Genomic DNA, 20,256 nt, shown 5'->3' with positions numbered 1-20,256 from the left:
AATGTCTACGAACGAATGTTCTCCATCTCGCTTACAAAACGTTTTCAGCGATAAAGCGTCCATCCTGGACTCTGTAGATACTGTAGATAGAACGGTATCGAGGGCAAAGGGTTAACAGTGTACAGAGTTTTTAAATTATGTGGCTCCGAACAGCTCTAAGTGCTCAAAACGCCGATGCTCGAAACAGCTCGGATTATTTTCCGAGTAGATTTTCACGTTCCCCGGACAATTATCGGGGAATTGCGTTCGCAGTTTCGCGAGGCCATTAATTCGGCCACGGACTTCGTTAGAGTTGAAACAACCCGGCGGTGACCCGCTAAAGAGAGGAGACGAATCGCAGAGGCGGCAGTTACTTCGGCCGCGCGTTCTTTTACCGCAGAATTTATTTAACCGGAAGTGGACACCGTCGACAAAGCCCCGAGCACTGTTTTCAAGCGGCACAGCGCGGCGCGGCGGGTCGGTCCGTTTAAAGCGCGGCTTGCTGCTGGTGGGTTTACCTCGTGGGATATTTCGTGTCTTCGCCATTAAATCGAGTCCCGACGCGGGGCCATCTCCATTTCGTTAGAAAATTAAGTCTCCGCGCGGACGAAGCCGCGTAATGACCAGACGTTGTTACACGCGTCGGAACAATGAACATTAACGCCTATGAAGGCGATTCCTCTCAAAGGGAAAACGAGTTTACCCTCTCTCCCTCTCTCCTGTCTCTCTCTCTCTCTCTCTCTCTCTCTCTCTCTCTCTCTCTCTCTCTCTCTCTCTCTCTCCGACTCCGTTTTCCCATGCAATTTTCCCTGTTTTTCCAGCGGATCGTGCCCGTGCGGACCCTTTGTCGCCCCGCACAATTCGAATTCCCAAGGCGACGGCCGGATTACCGCGGCAATTACGCTACTTCGGCATAAAGTCTGCTCGTAGGCCAAGAGATAGATCTGCCGTTAGGCGACCTATCTCGAAATTTTACCCTCGCAAAAATCATTTTGCTTCTCGCGTTCCATTTATTCATTCGTCCATGTCGCCGTGTCACCGGAGACGTAATTTGGCAGCGAGGACGGCTCGCGATGCGTGTGGACCCCGCCTAGCAGAACTGGAACGAACAACGGAGAGGAATCACACCGGGGCGAACGAAATGCCTCCTATCGATCTCCGTCGGCGAAAACTCGGATGGAAAAAATGGAGGAACAGAGAAAGAGGAAGAGAACGACCGATGGAACTCCCAATTCCGAAATGTTTATCTTTCTCGGCTGCGAACGCCGGGCGCCGGTGTACCGAAAAGGAACAAAAAAACAGCAACGATTCTCACATATTGACAATCGGTCGGTCGGTTCTATGATCAAACATAAACCACGGCGACCGTGTATAACTCCTACTATCGATTCGACAGGGAATATTCGAAACAGTGTCGGACCAAATAAGCAAATAATAGACAAGGAATGCAACGTGGACTAATAGAGGAGATACCGGAGTCGAGACCAGCGAAGCAGCGACAGACCAATCGATACGGAGAGCTGAGAGACTCGATTGGGACTAATCCGTGGTAAAGGGACGCGAATCGGACAGATCGAGGGTCAACAGTTTCGATTCTGATCGATTGTTGTCTAAGCTGGAAAACTCTGCATACAGTCTCCAAGCGGGAGGAGTCGGTCTGCACTCTGCCAGTTTCAAACCTTCGGAACGAAAGAACACGGACCGGCGCACAGTGGTGCCAAGACGGCAAAAAATTCATTTTATAAATTTTCGATTTTTATAAAAAAAAATTATTTTTGTATAGTCTAATAGTGCGTGCATAACGTGCCAAAGTCCGATTTAAAAAAAAATTTTTTACGGAGATATACGCATGGTAACTAACCATTTTTTCGTTCCTGGGAATGCATCAGTTTTCAGTGCGATAGTTATGTAGTTACTCCGCCTATAATTGAATACTTAGGGGTCTGCAAATCATATGGGTTATTGCAAATGGCTTCAACTATAAACTGGCAAAAAAAATTTTTCAAAAAAAGTTGTTTAACATTAAGTAACATGGACTAACCTGAAGCCTCTCGGCGTTACGCTCATTTTTTATTTATGGAGGAATACAAGAAGTCCTTTGAATAGCTTCGATCTGGAACTAATCGTTTTGGTAAATTATAATATTGATCTAGCTTCGTGCAAAACTTCATGAGATACTTCGAGATGCTTTCGCCGCAATTTAAGTTTAAATATCAACTTTCGGAATTTCCAAGAATGAATCTCACGGAACTCACGATTATTTGATGTTTCAGGTGAAGTTTTTTAGGGATACATATCAGATAATAAAAAATAAGTGACATGCATACATACAAAAAATGTATGTATTTTCGTTCACTGGACCACTGTCACAAAAATGCAACAGGTATTTTTTGGTAGTGCTCCAATGAACGCTATAAAAATAATTTATGTAAGATAAAAAAAATTGTTATTAAATATTTTTTCGTACATAAAAAATTAATAAATCATATGCACTTCACATTTTTCCTTATTATTTAGAAATATTTCTAAAAAATTTCACCTGGAACATCAAATAATCGTAAGTCCCGCGCGATTCACTCTTGGAAATTCTGAAAGTTGATATTTAAACTTAAATTGCGGCGAAAGGGTCTGGAAGGGTCTCATGATTTTTTGCACAAGGTTATATCAATATTACACCTTGCCAAAACGATTAGTTCCGGACCAAAATCTATTAAAGTATTTGTTGTATGCTTCCATAAATAAAAAATGGGCAGAAAACAGAGATTTTCGATTAGCCCATATTACTTAATGTTAACAACTTTTTACAAAAATTTTCTTTGCCAAATAAGCGTAGTACCTGTGGCAATATCTCCACAAATTTTCAAACAAATTCGTTGGATAGTTTCGTTTTTACAGATTTTTTGCCGCTTTTTGCCCATTTGGCACCACTGTGCGGCGCACAGTGGTCCGGATCGGAAAAGTAAGTGACATTTTGTTATAACTTTTGAACCATTAGAGATATTGCAATGAAATTTTCACTGAAAATATTTAAAAAATAGTCATTTTTTAATGGTTGATAATTAAATATGTTTCTACATATTTTATTGTTTTGCATTTGTTAAACAATAATTTTTAATTAGTTTTCATTAATATTTTTTATGAAAATAAAAAACGTCTAAATATAATATTTCAAACTATTTTTTACTTTTAAGTATGTATTTTATATTGATGTTTCATACATGTTATGTTTTATGGGACACGTAAAATGTAGATTCGAGAAATATTTTTATATCTACCGCGTACAAATATGGAATATCTTAATTAAAGTAATCAAAAATCAAAAGTAATATTAAAATTACGTTATAACAATAATGGATTACGTTATTAAATTGGTTATAAGTAAATGATAGACTTTTAAACTGTTTTCTCATTTATTAAATTAATAGTTCTAGTGCTTCTGGGTCCAACGATTTTGGTTTTTTATTATTTGATTTTACCCTTATGGACGATATATAGGGATCTGATGTTAATAATAATGTGTTTCTTAAATTTTCGTTAGTTGCAAGCCTTGAAATTTTCCTCGTCTTATTTCGTCTACATTAAATTCACTAAGTATAAGTTAATTATACGTAGAATATGTAAGTATATACCACACACAAAGATATAAATGCAACAAAATGAAAAAAATTGAATATAAGGTTTAAGTAATAGAAAAAATGTCTTCAAAAATGAACAAAAAAAATGAAGAATCAAAAATGTTCAAAAAATGAACGAGCCTCTATTAATGATGTTCTTTCAACCGAATGCCAATAGCAACTGACTGCCTCCTACGAGATATAAACTTTTTCTGAATGTCGTGACAAACAATGTTATACAATGTACATATACTCTATGATCTAAACAGTTCGTTAGGAGTGTTTAGAATCAGTTTCACGTTTCACAAGCCTTCGACGATAGATATGTATAAATAGCAATAGGTAAATACAGCAATAGCCTTAAAAAAACTGTTATTGTTTATTATCTTTCTTAAATAAGATAATAAAAAAAAATTATTTCTTAAAGTGGCTATATAATTTAATTCAGGTATAAACGTAAAATTATTGTAAAAATGTACATATTTAAAGAACATTTCATCAAATATACGAATGTGTACATGTACTGTAAGACGCGTCGCGAAGTTTGAAGAACAATAACTTGTAAAGTGGTTTGAGGGGGTTTACGATTTTTGCATGACTATGTAGGGGAAAATATGGAATTCGCACGTGGTCGGAAAAAGTTCACAGACTTTTCATCGCTAATTCAGAGATTCCCAAGAACGGCTGCATGTTACAAGAGCCTACACAGTTTTGAGAATAGAGGAAGGCGGAAGAACGCCTCGAGCTTAGAGACCCGCAAACTTGGAAGATGGATCTCTGTGGAAGAAGTGTTCAAAGCATTCGACCTCAAGTTCAAAGATCCTCTAACCTGGAGGTCAATGCCCCGGACCTAGTGGTTCTCCAATTTCGAGGTCTGGGTCTCATCTAAGGTTTAAACGCTGCACAATTTTCTAGCTGTAAAATATTTGGGATTTCTCGACCCAATAAAGCAAACTATACGAACCTTCGGAGTTCCGAAGCCTGAGAAGGACCAAACCTGACAACGCAAGAACCAAACACCCGGAAGTCATAGGACTCGAGGAGTCCAATCCTAGGCAACTAGATGGGAGCGACAGACTTAGGAGCCAGGAGCGGTTCGATTGATTGGTAACAACGCAAACAGCGGCGAAGAAACACAAACACAAAAGCAAACACAGGCGCGCGTGGAACACCAGAGCGGACAAACACTAACGACCTCTAAAAAGAGGAGGCGGCTGTAACTAGGTCCTAATCGCGGGCGAGCAGATGTTTGCCCATCGACCGGCACTCGCCAGCAAACCGTGAACCTCAACAGCCATCCACCGACAAACACAGCTGTTCCGGGAACCCTTTTTCCCGACGCTGCTCCCTCTCTCCCTCTTTCCTCTCTCGGAGGGAGTCCCGCGGGATTACAGTTTCGCGTAAACGAGGGATCGATCCCTCATCGATGCCTGTTCCTAGACCTGGCAATTATTCCCGGCGAAGTAGCGCGTTTCCGGCAATTTTAACAGGCCGGCACATGTCGTCTAGGTTCGAGCGATGTGCTCGCGACCGCGATCGTGTGTGTGGGTCTATACGAACTATACGAACCGTACGAGCGTGTTGTGGGATGTGTGTAGGTGTGTGGGTGGCCCGATGGAGCGCGGCGGAGGGCCGTCGCTGTAAAAGCAACGACCGGAGCTGACCTGAATCCACGGGCCGGGGCAATGTGAAAAGGGAGCAACAAAAGCTGCGCGCGGGACGAGGACGAGAGTGAAAATACGGAAAATAGGCCGTTGTGCGGGGGAATGAGGAAGAGGTGGTGCCGACGGAGGGAACGGGCGCGAGGGGGTAGCCACCTTGTGGAACTATTTCGCGGAACGTCGATTCCTGAGCCCTACCTGCCGAGCTACCCTAGAGAGAAAGAGACCAAGAGCAAACCAGAGAGCGGGAGAGAGACAGAGCGGGAGAGAGACAGAGAGAGAGAGAGAACCCGAGCGCGACCCTCATCCGGCCCGCTACCCGGCTAACTGGCTCCTTTTGCGCGATCTTTATCCGGATAACGACTCCGCCTTAAGAGAGATTCGCTGTCCGCGCTCTGCCTCGCCCTGCCTCGTCTCGCCTCGCCTCGCCACGCCTCGATCAGCCACGACTTTGTCTAATCTCTCGACGAGATAAACAATTTCGAATTTTCTCCGGGTTTATCCATTTAGCCGGCGTTCGGTTACGTTGGCCTCGAGGCGTTTAATAGAACCTTCATTAATGAACACAGAAGGTCATTGTCCATTTAACAGGATTACGAGTTTAGATCCTTTCCGGTCCTATGTCGTGCAAGGACCAGTCTCGATTATGATGCAAAAGCATTCCGAGTTGTTGTCCCTTTCAGTGCCACGTCGATCACACATGCATACGATTGACGCAAATTTTTTACCAATCTTGAAAGTCAATTTTTACAGGAAAATCTATGATTATTAGGTTCTATGAAGTGTGAGAGTGTTACCAAAACCAGACTGCGGATTTTATGCATCTGTGACAAAAATTAGTGGGGTTTGAGGACATTTTTACGTAGGTTTCGATTTTTCAAGGTCATTAACACGTTAAGAGCCAAATATCATTCCCAGAGATTCTTACAAAAGCAGTGTAATTTAATTAATGAAGGCGAAACTAGACATTTTAAATGTATTATATGGGATGCTATTTTAATCCTTTTGAATTCTAAAGATCTTAATCAAATTCGGTTTATCAGGGTATGCCACAATAAGAATGAATAAACCTAGTCAAAAATCACTGTCGGTCATATATGTGACAGACGTGGCAGTTAACGTGTTCAAAGAGAGAACATCATTTTATTTACCTCTTGTCTCCTACAATAGACTTGGACCATTTTCATTTTGCATAAGAATCCACAAACTAATTACGACAAACTTCGTCTTTCCTAGAAATTGCGATTTTCACCTATTAAGAGATACCAACCTTGACCTGTTAAGGGCTTCTAGAGCCCGGAAAGACATTAAATACAAGGATAGTTTGTCTTTCGCAAGAAACAAAGTTAACGGTTACAGATCTGCGGATGACAATTAACCATACTGTCGAAACTGTTGAACATTGCCGGTACTCCCGACACCGATTCGCTGTAATATTTGGACTCTATTCTCGGACGTTCCGGCAGTGTCCTCGTCGACTGCAGATTCCGTCGGTAGAGTCGGTGCGATAAAAATGTCTGTATAATAAAAATGAAACAGTGTCGTTCGCTTGGCCGAGGTGGCACGGCAGAACTTTCCGATCAGGCGAATACGAGTCCCGCACTAAAAATTCGGCATCCGGCGAATGTTCGTATTTCGGCGGGCAACGACGCGGTTGGAGGAAGCGGTGGATCGTACGTCACCTATTTCCGTCACGATCCAACCATTTATCCGAACGTTCGCATCGGATAGTTCGGAATTTGGAACAAGGGAGTGGCGCGGCACCGGCGACGGGGGACTGACTTGCAATTTTTCGATTGATTCGCACCACGGACCAGCTGGTTCTCCTTCGAAATGTACGCAGAGTCGTTAACACGTTGACTACCACGCTACTCGTCGGTGACCGGCGCTCATTTTCTCTGCTGAACTATTGAATTATTAGGGGGACCCATAAGTAATCAATTATTTTCAAATCTAAAACAAACTTTGTAGTAAATTCAGGTTTTTATTTCTTAATTTATTATATAATCTCCATCATTATCGAGGACAGTTTGCTATCTTTCCTGCAAATTTTTAGTCCCTCTATTATAGAAATCCAGGGTTCGTGAAGCAAAATATGACTCAAGGTGCCTCCTTGCATCTTCTACAGAAGTGAATGTTTTATTTATTAAATAATGCTCCAGACATCTGAAAAGATGGTAGTCGGAGGGAGCAATATCCGGTGAGTATGCGGGGTGCGGTAAAACTTCCCATTGCAATTCTTTGATTTTTTCCTGAGTAAGTTTCGCTGTATGGGGCCGGGCATTGTCAATTTGCAGTATTACACCTTTTCTGTGAACTAAATATGCCCTCTTTTTCAATAGTTCTCAATACAGCCATTGTAATTGCTGACAATACAACTCAGCAGTAACTGTTTCTCCAGGTTTCAACAACTCAAAGTGAATTATGCCACGACAGTCCCATGAAATGCACAGTAACACCTTTCTAAGTAATAAGCTAGGTTTAGGGGTTGATATTGCGGTTTGACTTGCAGAAAACCATTGCTTGGAACGCTTTATGTTATCATAAAGAACCCATTTTTCATCTCCGACAACGATTCTGCTAAAAAATGGATCTCTACGAAATCTGGATAGCAATGAAGTGTAAATTGATCGACGAATATTCTTGTTGGTCTCAGATAATTGATGCGGTACCCATATTCCTTGCCTATATGTCTTTCCCATTTCGTTTAGGTGCCTTTGTATAGTTGACCATGTGGACCCAAGGCTTCTCGATAATTCTTGTATACTTAATTTTGTATCAGCTTCCACTAGAGATTTTAGGGTGTCATCATCAAATTCAACTGGTCGTCCACTTCGAGGCCTGTCAGAGAGATCATAATCATCAGCAGCAAACCTTCTGAACCAACGTTGACACTTGATGACGTTCAATACATGTCCATAAACATCGCAAATTTTCTTCGTTGTTACCGTTGCATTAAATCCCGCATGAAAATGAAAAAGTATGCAATGACGAATATGATCCTCGGAAGGTACGGACGCCGCCATTTTATTGCAGGGTTGTAAAAAAAGATTATACTTTTTAGAATATTTAGAACACAGGCTGCTTTACCGAAAACTGTAAAAAAAATACGTGTTTCCTCTTCAACGATCGGTACAGAACTAAAGGCAAAACAAATTCTTTGCAAATAATTGATTACTTATGGATACCCCTGATATTTAAAAAAATAAATAAACGTCTATATAGCTACTGCATCCTCCGATTAACGCTCACAATTTTTAGTTCGCACAAACATCCTAATGACCGCTAATGTGAGTGTAAAGCGGCTACAGAGGACTTCTTCGTAGGACTCTGCCAGGTGTCTGACTCCGGCTGGCTTATTCCACTAACTCGAAGCGCGGATGAGCGCCTAACAAAGTGATTTTCGAAACCGATTTTGTCCAGGACAAAGCTTTCTAGAAACACATATATCGACGGTGGGCTTCTTCGTAGAACTCTGCGAGGTGTCTGAACCCGACTGGCTTATTCCACTTGCTCAAACACGGATGACCGCCTAACAAAGTGATTTTCGAAACCGATTTTGTCCGGGACAAAGCTTTATAGAGACACATATATCGACGGTGGGCGTAAAGGACGAGTGAATTCGTCTCGTGGATCGGCTAACGAGTTGATGTCGTTAGGACCAGCCACGACACGATTCCAATAGAAACACGTGGAAAGTTCGAGGCGGGCATCGAAGTGGATAGGAAGCAGGCCGAGGAATAATAATATAATCCCAGCCGGAAATTGCGTAATTAATACCGTGCTCCAATTAAGCGAGGTACTCTTCGCGGAGGGTCAAGAGTTTCCACGCTTGATCAACGATTTGTCCATTTCGACACGGGCCGCGTATAATTACAATGTCCAACGCCTATCCTGCTTTCCGATAACCAATCACCGATTCCGCGAAGTCTCCTTCGAATTCTCAACTTTAATGATTATACACCTTAATGTCCATTTCAAGTCCGCCGCTCGAACACGTTCTCTCGATCACCGCGCAGCACCGAAAACCATCGATTCCCTAACGGCGAGCATGTTGCTACGGGAGAGCGTTTTCGTTTATAATTAATAGAATGTCGTCTATAATGAAGCCGGCTAACCGTGAGCGGACACGCGTGCATCGCGATGCACATTCTCGACGCTCTTCAACGTCGCCGCGCGGTATTTAAAGCGACGTTAAAGTCGAAACGATCCGCCGAACACGCGACGCCCGCTGCTACTTAATTGCTTCGAACGTCGATCGTGAACGCGAATCTTGTTCCAGGAAATTTCCGAAGGGAAAAACAGCTGCCGGTCGATAACGGGAGAGATAGCCGAACGCGTCCGCGGAATTCGAGATTTCGCCGCAAATTCATCCATTCGAAACTCAAAGTTTTGTTGCGTGTTAAAATGCACAGATTTTAATTTCGTGCGCAAAACCTTCGTCAGGCGTCTGCTTCGTTTTCTCTGTAAGAGAGCGCTACAAAACCCAGATGTAATGAGGATTAGGTACTTTAAAAGCCGACAGAAAATTCGCGAGCTTAAAAATTGTAGACATGTCACGAATGCAGCCCGCAATCTAGGAAACAAAACTGCAGAGCTTTCTACAGGGTGTTCGTTTGGAAACTTTCCAGCCGAATGTCTCGAAATGTATGAAAGATATCAAAAAAGTGTAAAACACGTGTCCAAGGATTTCGAGGGGTAAATAGGAGGGCAGTATCAGTTTTTTATTTGGTTGGCGTTCTCAAGGTCATTTGAAGGTCAACTTTGTTTTTTCAAATGGAAACCCATATTTTTTATTATGGAATCTTATTGTACGTAAAAAGACCAGCAATTTTCGTAGCATACTTTTTTTATCTGCGCACTAGTTTCGGAGATATCGTTTCTATGTCTCGCAATCAGTGCGGACAATGTTTATTCTGCACAAAGATTCGCAGCCTAATTAATACAGCTTCTAGGTGCTCGGTTACGATCTTACGATCTCTGCTAGGTGTCTAATCTTGACAAACAGACCAAAAAATCGACTTTTTCGGCGGGTTGTAGCAAAACGATCCCCTAAAGTTCGAAGAGCGATCGGTGCGTGTTATCTCGGCGGCGGCGGCTGCGGGTCCGTTTATTGGAAATCAACCCCCTAGGTCGATAAAAACCGCGGCTCGCAATGACCGTCGGGTGGGTTTCGGTTACCCGAGGAATTCCTCGCGAAGCGAGATACTCGGGCCCGCGGTAAAAATTTGATTTCGCCCGGGAATGGGGAACGAGAGCGACAGGAAACGCGAGGCGTGCTCGACACCTTCGCTCGTTTCATATTCGCGATCCGACGAAACGGCGGAATCACGCTCCGCCTTGGGAATATAGTCTGCTGCCTCCCCTCCTACGCGAGAACGTCTTTGTCCGGGATATTGTGGACCCTCCCAGCCGAACCTCAAAATTCTAATTTGCTGTATTTTCTGTTTCACCCGAGCCTGGAAGACTCATCCAACTTTCAAATTGACTCTGGCTCGAAAGTAGACCCTGGACAATTTTACAAAACGTCCTCGTCTTACAAATCAGCGCGACGATGTTAGCGGAATTCGCCTATACGGTATAGATCACCGGAGGTAAATGGAAATTCAAGTGTTTCTCCACACACTATTAAATTAGCCAAAAAGGTTCGTTCACTTTGCAATTACGAGTACACTATTTGAGTGCCACGTCTCCCGGAAATGGAGGACGGAAATATTTAACGCAATATTAACTATTAACCTCGTTAAGTTTCTTTGATTTTATTCTATTCCCGAGGCTGCCAGTTGGACATACAAAGTGTTAAGTGACGTTCCTTGGGCATTGGCGTAGGTTTTTTGGGAGTAAAATATCTGCCCTTTATTTCGAATAACGCGACAGGGGTAACAAAGCTAAAATTACAAGGATAATACAAAACGTGTCCGTATTCGCAAATCCTTAATCGCAAGCCGTAAATCGTGATCGTTAACCGAGGTTTCGTAACCGTAAGTCGTGATCGAGTTCGTATTTCGTACGGTGTTTCGTATCGTTGGGTTTTCGAACAAAAGCCGTTCCGCGTCCTCCGCGGCCTGGCTTTGTCGTCCTACACACAGGTACGTCTCGGCGCACCTACATGGGTTTTTTCGTGACCTGGTCGGGGTACGGACGATGACACTGGCCTAGGTTTACTTGCCAGTTCATTCCCCCGGTCCTCGACTGTTTACAATACACAAGTACGCGTGTTATTTGATGTTCGGGCGCGCAGCGTTTGTTTTCGGTGTGAGGGCAACGACCCGGTCGGTTGATGACCTTGCCGATATAATAATTTCCACATTGGTAACATCGACGCGGAAGTACAGGTCTATATAATACATTCTACGCAAGTGTTAACCCTTGACCCCTTAAACTACGATTTACGTTCCAACAACCTGGGCCCAGAACGTAAAACAGATCGCGCAGCGGGTCTATTTACATGGGTGTACTACGGGCCAGGCCCGTGATAATCAGTTTGGCCCGCATACCAGACCACGTGTCTCACACGTACCGTGGCGGCCATATACTTACGTACACTTCATATTTTAACTTTAAAACCTGACTTATTTCTACGGAACTCAGATAGTAGTATCAACAATTTATTTCTAAGTGTGTTAGACCCTGGTGTACATATCTGCAGTAGAACTTTGACTTATTTCGAGAAAATAAGTATTTTGTAAATATTTTGTTGCGATCTGTCGGTTTTGTAGCGGACAACTACTTACGTACGCTGCTGTATCGCACAGCTAACTAAGTCAAATGTAAACAATATTTACTAGTATCTGTTGAGCAGTGTTTACAGTTAGATGTATTACAATTGTGCTGTGATGAGTAAAGGTAGAAATATCACGCCAGAATAGCGGCGATTAGTGCAACAGCTTCGAAAGGATGGAATGTCCTACCGAAAGATTTCCGCAAAATTAGAAATATTCGTTATGGCTTGCCATCATTCTATACAACATATTAAACTACATGGAACACCAGACAACGTCCCTCGTAAAACGAGATCTCGAAAAACTGATCAAAGAACTGATCGCAAGATTCACCGATTGTTTGAAGCGGACAGATTCAAAACTGCAGTTGCCATCCACAATGAAATATCAATAGATCTCCATGAAAAAATAAGTGTTAGAACTGTCCAGCGAAGACTTAACGAGTTTCAACTATACGGACGCGTTGCCAGAAAGAAACCGTTCATTTCAGAAAAAAATCGTCGGGCTAGGATTGCTTTCGCGAAAGAACATTTAAACTGGATGCCCCAGAAATGGTGCAGAGTAATTTTTACAGACGAATCGAAATTTAATCGATTTGGATCTGATGGTAAAGTATACCTGAGACGTCGCAAAGGAAATGAATTTCATAAAAATTGAATTAAACCGACTGTAAAAGGTGGTGGTAGCTCGGTACTCGTTTGGGGGGCTATGGCAGTGAAAGGTACAGGTCCTATTCATCGGATAATTGAAATCATGGACAGATACGTGTATTTGGATATTGTAAAAAATGTATTGCTACCATTCGCCAAAGAATACATACCAAAAGAATGGATCTATCAAGTGGATATTGATCCGATACATTCCGCAAAAGTCGTCAAGACTTTCTTGAGCGACAATAATATTTACGTAATGAAGTGGCCAGCACAATTTCCGGATCTGAATCCAATCGAGATGCTATGGATTGATGTCGACAAACATATAAATAAACAAAAACCGAAAAATATTGATGAATTGTACACTATTGTACAGGAAGCATGGAATTCAATACCTGCTGATAGATGTGCTAGACTTATCGAATCCATGCCGCGAAGATGTGTCGCAATTATCAAAAATAAGGGTCTACATACGAAATATTGATGTATTATAATTATGAGTTAAAGAAACATGTAAAAATATAGGTGTATCGATGTGTACTTAACTATGTGTCCGCAGAAAATTTTACACTTCAGTATAAACATATAAAAAACTTTTTAATTATAGTAAATTAAGGAAAGCTATTTTGATATCTTATTACATACATTGTAAACTTATAAAAAATATAATCGATTTTCGTATACTTGTTTAACGTATAAGTGTACAGGAAATAATATTTAATTTTATTAACTGTACGTAAGTATATGGCCGCCACTGAAGTTGTAGGTTAAGGAATTAACGGTCCGGAAATATTTCAAGTTTACTTTCCACCAGGTCCAAGCTATCTTTCATACGAAGAGAAACTGTGGACTCAACATTTTTATATCAAGAATAAAAAGGAAAATATTTATATTTTAGTGAAAATTTATTAATATACGGGGTGTGGCCGGACGGGTGGTACAACCGGGCAGGAGATGATTCTACACATAAAACTAAGTAAAAAAGGAATCACATTTTTCGGTGGACGCCTGGTTTTCGAGAAAATCGAGTTTAAAGATCCTGTCAGTTTCGCGTGCTTTAGTATCTGCTTTAGTTTCTCGAAAACAAGGTGTCGAACGAAAAATTGTTATCCTTTTCTTCCGACTTATTTTTACATGTAGAATCATCTCCTGCCCGGTTGTACCATCCGTCCGGCCACACCCTGTATATTCAGAGTAATAGGGTAACAAGATGGTATAAATTTGATTTTTGCCTCTATATACGCGGCATTGGACCCGGTAAGTAAAAGTGCCATGCCGCTTATGTGGCGGCATTGGTCCGTTAAAGGTTATGTAGGAATATTTTAAAGGAAACTCCTACGTCTTAGGTGTGACGTATCGGGTGGAGCGAGCTCACACCGATTTCGCTATAGTCCTTTATTCTACTTCAACAAATCGACTCTCAAACGACAATTCAATATTCAATATCTCATCAACTCACTCTCTCTCTACTGACCGACTCTCTACCGACTGACACTCTCTCTACTGACTGACTGCCATAACATCCCTCGCATTCGTCCCTTTTATACAAGGCCCACTTTCACTCTTCCTCTCTTGCGCTCTCATTCTCTCTCTATCAGTTTCACATCCATTCGGAAAACCCAAACAGTCACGTACGCCCTGCGCTTGGCGCCCCTAAACACTTTACTCTTGTCACCGAGAGACCCAAACACTCTTCTTTCACACTTCGGCCCAAACAGAGTTCCTTTCACGCAGGACCCGAACACGCTGGCGCCACAATGTCGCGTCCACAGTCACTCTAAACAATCATTCTAATACAGTGGCTCATTCATAACCCTACAGTTAATTTGTTTCGTTACAGACGATGCGGTGAACTGGCCGTGGAGGCGAGAACTAGTAAGATTGACCTAAGTAAGTTGGAACGGGCGATCGGAAAGAGACACCGAGGAAAGAAAAGGGAAACCGAGAAGACGAAAGCGCGCCGAGAAAGTGGAAGGTGAAAGACATGGGTCGGATCCCGTATAATCCCCGTGGACGGCGTGGTAGGAAGAAAAAAGATTTTAGGCTGAAGCAAGCTCATCCAACGCCGATGCGCCTTCCGAAGCACTTTGAAAGTATAATTCCGGCGGTCCGTAAAATCGTGCCTCGGCTCGTTCGGCCTAATGGGAAGCGTCCGCGCTTTTCAATTTGTTCGAGCAATTTCCTCTTCTCCATCGACCGGTCCCTCCCATTCCCTCTCACTCACTCTCTCTCTCTCTCTCTCTCTCTCTCTCGCTCTCTATTTTTCTCTCTATCTGATTCGGGAACACGTCGGGCATCGGACGACGACTGCCGGAGTTATTCGCATAAGATTCGTCCAGCCAATACTTGGACTGTTCGTCGCTGCTCGGCCGCGAGCAATTACAAGGATCGAGGTGCATTCAGCCGGCAGTTTATGATCGTCGATGGGACCGGAAGAAGCTGAAGATGTGCGGACCGTCGGCGCAACCGATGGAGGGAAAAAGAAGCGTCGGGGAAGAAAAAGTGAACGAGAGAGTGGAACGGCCGTAGTTAATGGCGGGGCGATCCTTTTTCCAGGATCAATCGGCAGAAAGATCGTACTCGAGTGGTTACACGGACGAGGAGCGAGAACGGCCCCGACAAACAAGACTCTATGGGGGAAGAGCTTCGCATAATCGCGGATAACGATTGGAATTTCTGCGCGAATATCGGACCGAGAAGTCGCTTTATCTTTTAACCGGAGAACGATAAGCTCTCTCCGGGACCATCGTGATTCCTACCTCTCTCCCGAGAAGTCCATCTGTTCGGCAAATATGTGTGCAGCCACTTTGCTCGCTATTAAAACGCGCGCCGCTGTTCGCGAGAGAATAGAAAGACTTTTCTTTCGAACGAGTATATATCGAGAAAAATTGACTCACCGTGGGCCGTGTCGACGCTGGGAACGCTGCTATTGGATGGTCACCTGAAACAAAGAAGAACCGTGAATTTTTGTAGAACGATCGTGACAAGAATTTTGTCTTCCACCAGCGATCCAACCTGATAGGTTCGCCAGATCGAGGGGCGGATGGTGATCGATTCACCTTCCGAATTATTTCGAAGGTTCACCGGACGCGGACGCGATTAAAAATGCAACTCGACACCGGACGCATCTCCGCGCTTTTATTGGACCGGCTGGTGCATTAATGATGCACCACGAGACGTGCGGACGACGGGGGAACGATATCAGGGAAGTACTGTTTGCAAAATGACGCAGAGTTGTATAAAGTTTCTGTTCACGGAATATATCGAGTCGGGGTTAGCTTTAATCGTGTAATGGTATTAGCGTTATTAAATACGTAGGGGACAAAGCCGTGAGGAGGAATCAACGGCTAGGGCGACGAGAACACAAAAACGACAAGCGTTTTTGCCGAATTGGTCGTGTGCGAATTGTTACTTACAGATGTTGTAGGGTTTAAGAAACTACATAATATGGTATAAATGATATTCTTGCAAGTGAAGACGTAGAGAAGATATAGAGGTCACCTTTGTTTCTTTAAATGAAATGTCCAATTTTTTATGCTCGATTTCGACAGATCGGCGTATTCCGAGTATAACAGTACTAAAGTGTATTTGTCCTAACACTTACCGTTGCTGAGATGTTTCACTGTTTTCATGAAGAATGTTCGAAATGTCGGCCATCTGCAGCGACGCAACGTTGTAGTCTTTGAACTGTTGCGTCTCTTACACGTCCTATTGTTGGAGCGTCTATTGTAGCGCACGCTGCGATAATTCGTTGCTTCATATCTTCCGGGAAAAAAAAAATCTAGGGATGTTAAATCTGGACTTCGTGCTGGCCAGCAAATAGTGCCACCGCGTCCTATCCATCGATTTGGGAATACTTCATTCAGTGTACTTCTCACCCTTCGAGCGTAGTGTGTTGGACATCCATCGTGCTGATACCACATTGTCTGACGAACGCTTAATTGCGCGTTTTCTAATAAAAAACGTATCATATTTTTGACCAGTAAAAGTGACGTCGATGAAATAAGGCCCAATTATTTGTTGCCCTATGATTCCACACCACACATTAATGGACCAGCGTCTTTGATGATCAATTTCTCGTAGCCAGTGAGGATGTTCTACTGACCAATAATGCGTGTTTTGTAAATTAACACGCCCAGTGCTGGTAAAATTAGGCTCATCGGTAAATAGTATTCAAGAGAAAAAAAGTGGATTGATTTGTAGCTGCTCTTGAGCCCATCCACAAAATCTAACACGGTTTACATAATCCATGTCGTGTAATTTCTGGTGAAGGCTAATGTGATACGGATGATATTTGTGACGAGTGAGAATTCGTGATGCACTACTTTTGCTGACTTCAGATTCGCGCTGAATCTAACGTACACTGATATGAAGATTATAATGTACCATCGCAACAACATTAATTTCATCATCTTCATCGCTACATACAGGCTTTTCACGATTCATCTTACGAACAACGAGACTTCCAGTTCCTTCTAATTTTTTACACAATCTTTCAAAAATCTTGTGTGAAGAGCATATGCAGTTTGGATATCTTTCACCGTGCCGTGCCACAATTGCGTTTCTCTTACTTTCCAAAAATTAGAAGCATCTCTAATTGTCCTTCGAATAAAAATTTCATATTGACTATCTTATGTTCACTAACTGAGAAACTGACTGACACTGAGAGACGTCGAAAGCCTACCAATGTTTATATTTACCGTAGTGAGCATATCCTTGAATACGTTCCATAATGAAAGTAATAGAATGAAAACAGTCAAATATCTCAGCAACGGTAAGTTTTAAGACAAGTACACTTTAGTACTTTTATACTCAGAATACTTGGAAAAATTGGACATTCCATTTAAAAAACCAAAGGTGATATCTTCTCTACGCCTCCACTTGCAAGAATATCATTTATACCATATTATGTAGTTTCTCAAACCCTACAACCTCTGTAAGTAACATTTTCTCGTATTGTTTGAGATAATCAAGATATTCAAGTGGACAGAGCTGGTGGGACGAACTGTATAATTGGTGTCGACCAGTCCGACCTGAAATCCCTACAAATATATTTTGTTTGCGTCGCAGACTTCGCTTTCCACAACTTGTTCGACTGTAGGTATTCGAACACGTAGCACGTTCCAAGTGAAATTTCATTGTGCGGATATCTGCTCCGTGTAACGAATAAACAAGCGTGTACCGCATTGTGCGTTCGTGATAAAAATGTCTGCTCGAACGCGCAAGAAACCGGTGAATTCCTATGGAAAATACGGCCCCGGCCGGGGCGGCGTGCAAGAAGATTATTCCCCGGCGAAAGAAACGTATCGTTCTTAATAAACCACTGTATCACGAAGGGACGCGTTACATACGGGGGTAATGGCCGGCGAAATTGCGATCGTAACACGGAACATGATCGTTACGCGGCGTGTTCCCCCAACAGAACATAAATCGCGGTCGGAGGCCATTCTTACGCGGTCTCGTCGCCATTATTTCGCCGATCTTCCGCGGGCCCGTTGCGCCGTTGCTTCCGATACCCGGAGAAATACATCGAAATATTTCATCCCGACGTTCCAGAGACGTCATTCGTAAACGCGCATAGCTCACTCACACACGTGGACTGCGGATTTTATGCATAAAGTCCGCGACAATACTATAAGACATCACTTAAAATGAAATAATTATGGATTATATGAAATAATTTCATCGTCTTTCACGCAGAGTGTTATTATTTACTTCTGGGGACGTCGTTCCACGCACTGTTTTCGTTAGAATTTCTATGAACTTGAACGCTACACAAGCTTGACCTCTTGTTAACCGCGACAAATCTATAAGACAGTTGCACGCAAACAGTGAAAGTGAAAATCCTGAAAAATATTAATCAACTTGCAATATTTGTGTTTATACAAAATGCTACGAGGAAAAAAATTAAATGAAACAGAGATCAAAATTATCAATAAAATTTCTTATATTCTTCGAAGAAGCCGTTGTGTAGTTTATAATTATTTAAAAAATGGTGAAAACTATGGTAAAAAGAATCCAGCAGGCCGTCCAAAGTTGACAACTGCATAAGACAGACAGAATATTTTACGACATGCATCGAAATCTACGTTAACACCACGACAAATTGCGACAGAACCTGGCGTAAAAACAAGTGTCAGGACAGTACAATGAATAATAAAGGCTTCAAATAATTTAAAAAGGCGTAAAATTTGAAAAGACCGCCGCTAACTATCCGTCATAAAGAAGCCTGATTAGAGTTTGCAGAACAACGCATGCATTGGCGTAAGAAATGGAGGAAAGTAATTTTTTCTGACGAGAAACGGTTTACTTTAAATGGCCCTGATAATCTAAATTATTATTTTCACGATTTAAGAAAAGAGGAATTGACACTGCAAAGGCGACAAATGGGTGGAGGAGGAATAATGATTTGGGCGACTATAGGATGTCATGGAAGAACTGAAATTGAATTCATTTCCACAAAAATAAACAGCAGGAAATACATAGATGTTATTGATAAGCACTTGTCAAAACATGCTCAGTCCATAGCCAACCAAAAATACATTTTCCAACAAGACACTGCAGCTGTGCATTCGGCAAAGATAGTATAGGTCTACTTTGAACATAAGGAAATAGACGTTTTACTATGCCCAGCGAGATCTCCCGACTTAAATATCATTGAAAATACTATACTTTGGGGAATACTAGTCAAGGAGGCGTATTCTAAAGGAAACCAGTTTAGTACTGTAGAACAATTGAAAAACTGCGTTGAAATGGTATGGAAGAAAATTAAGCAAAAAACGATTGAAAATTTGTGTAAATCTATTCCAAAAAGAATGTTACATGTCATAAAAGATAAAGGTGGCAACACAAAATATTAACAACCGATAAAAGCAAGCTGTACGTGTTAATTTTTTACAAAAATATTACCTGTCTCATAGTATTGTCGCAGTTAATAAAAGGTAAGTTAGTGTTACTTACAAATTCTTAGAAATACTAACGAAAACACTGCGTTAAACGACGTCTCCAAAAGTAACAAATAACACTCTGTATGAAAAACGATGAAGTTCTTTCATATAACACATAACTATTTCGTTTTAACTGATGTCTTATAGTATTGTCGCGGACTGTAGATTGCAAATACCAGTTGGTACAATTGAAGAAAACAAGAGATGAGATACGGAGATCGGAGATCTGAGATTGTCAATACGATACTTGCAACTTAACAAGGCTGTTAACCCTCGAGCCGTGACTCTGAAGTGCTATTAAAAATGCTATAGCTTTATTCAAAATATTGTTTACATTATTCAATCCTTTTTTTTGTATTCAATAAGTTACTAAACATTTCAGTATCAGCTACCTATTATGTCAGTTCCATAAAATAGCTCAGAGTACAAATGGCTGCTTTTTCTTGCGATCGATGGGGACAATTTTTATTTTGCATAAAGATCTACTCGTATAACACCGTGCAAACACCTTGACTTCGAGCTGACTCGAATTTTCTGATATCTTTCCGCGTTGAATACGGCTATTTACATTCCCCGATTCCTCTTTCATTTTCCACGGCTGTTTTCTCCGAAACGCGACCCTGTCACCCGAAGAATTTCATTTCTGCCTTTTCCGACAGCGGGCTCTGTCTTCTGATAAC

General features: G+C 42.0%; 1 protein-coding gene and 1 long non-coding RNA gene across 5 annotated transcripts in view; one reads left to right on the top strand and one right to left on the bottom strand.

Annotated features, from left to right (window-relative positions):
- Nucleotides 1-15,499, top strand: part of LOC143353177 (uncharacterized) — a 29,107-nt gene extending 13,608 nt beyond the window's left edge. Inside the window, exon 2 of the long non-coding RNA XR_013082085.1 lies at nt 14,470-15,499. This is a non-coding gene — a long non-coding RNA (uncharacterized LOC143353177). The remainder of the gene's footprint in view (nt 1-14,469) is intronic.
- The window catches only part of Nachra3 (nicotinic acetylcholine receptor alpha3 subunit), a 175,379-nt gene that overhangs the window by 122,846 nt on the left and 32,277 nt on the right, over nt 1-20,256 (bottom strand). For all 4 annotated transcript variants that reach the window (XR_013082084.1, XM_076786294.1, XM_076786293.1 and 1 more), the window contains exon 2: nt 15,527-15,570. The gene's annotated coding sequence lies outside the window, so the exon portion shown is untranslated. The remainder of the gene's footprint in view (nt 1-15,526; nt 15,571-20,256) is intronic.

Source organism: Halictus rubicundus, chromosome 4 (genome assembly GCF_050948215.1).
Source record: "Halictus rubicundus isolate RS-2024b chromosome 4, iyHalRubi1_principal, whole genome shotgun sequence".
In the NCBI taxonomy this organism is placed as follows: Eukaryota; Metazoa; Arthropoda; class Insecta; order Hymenoptera; family Halictidae; genus Halictus; species Halictus rubicundus.
The sequence above is the reverse complement of the archived record's forward strand: the minus strand, read 5'-3'. Positions and strand labels throughout refer to the sequence as shown.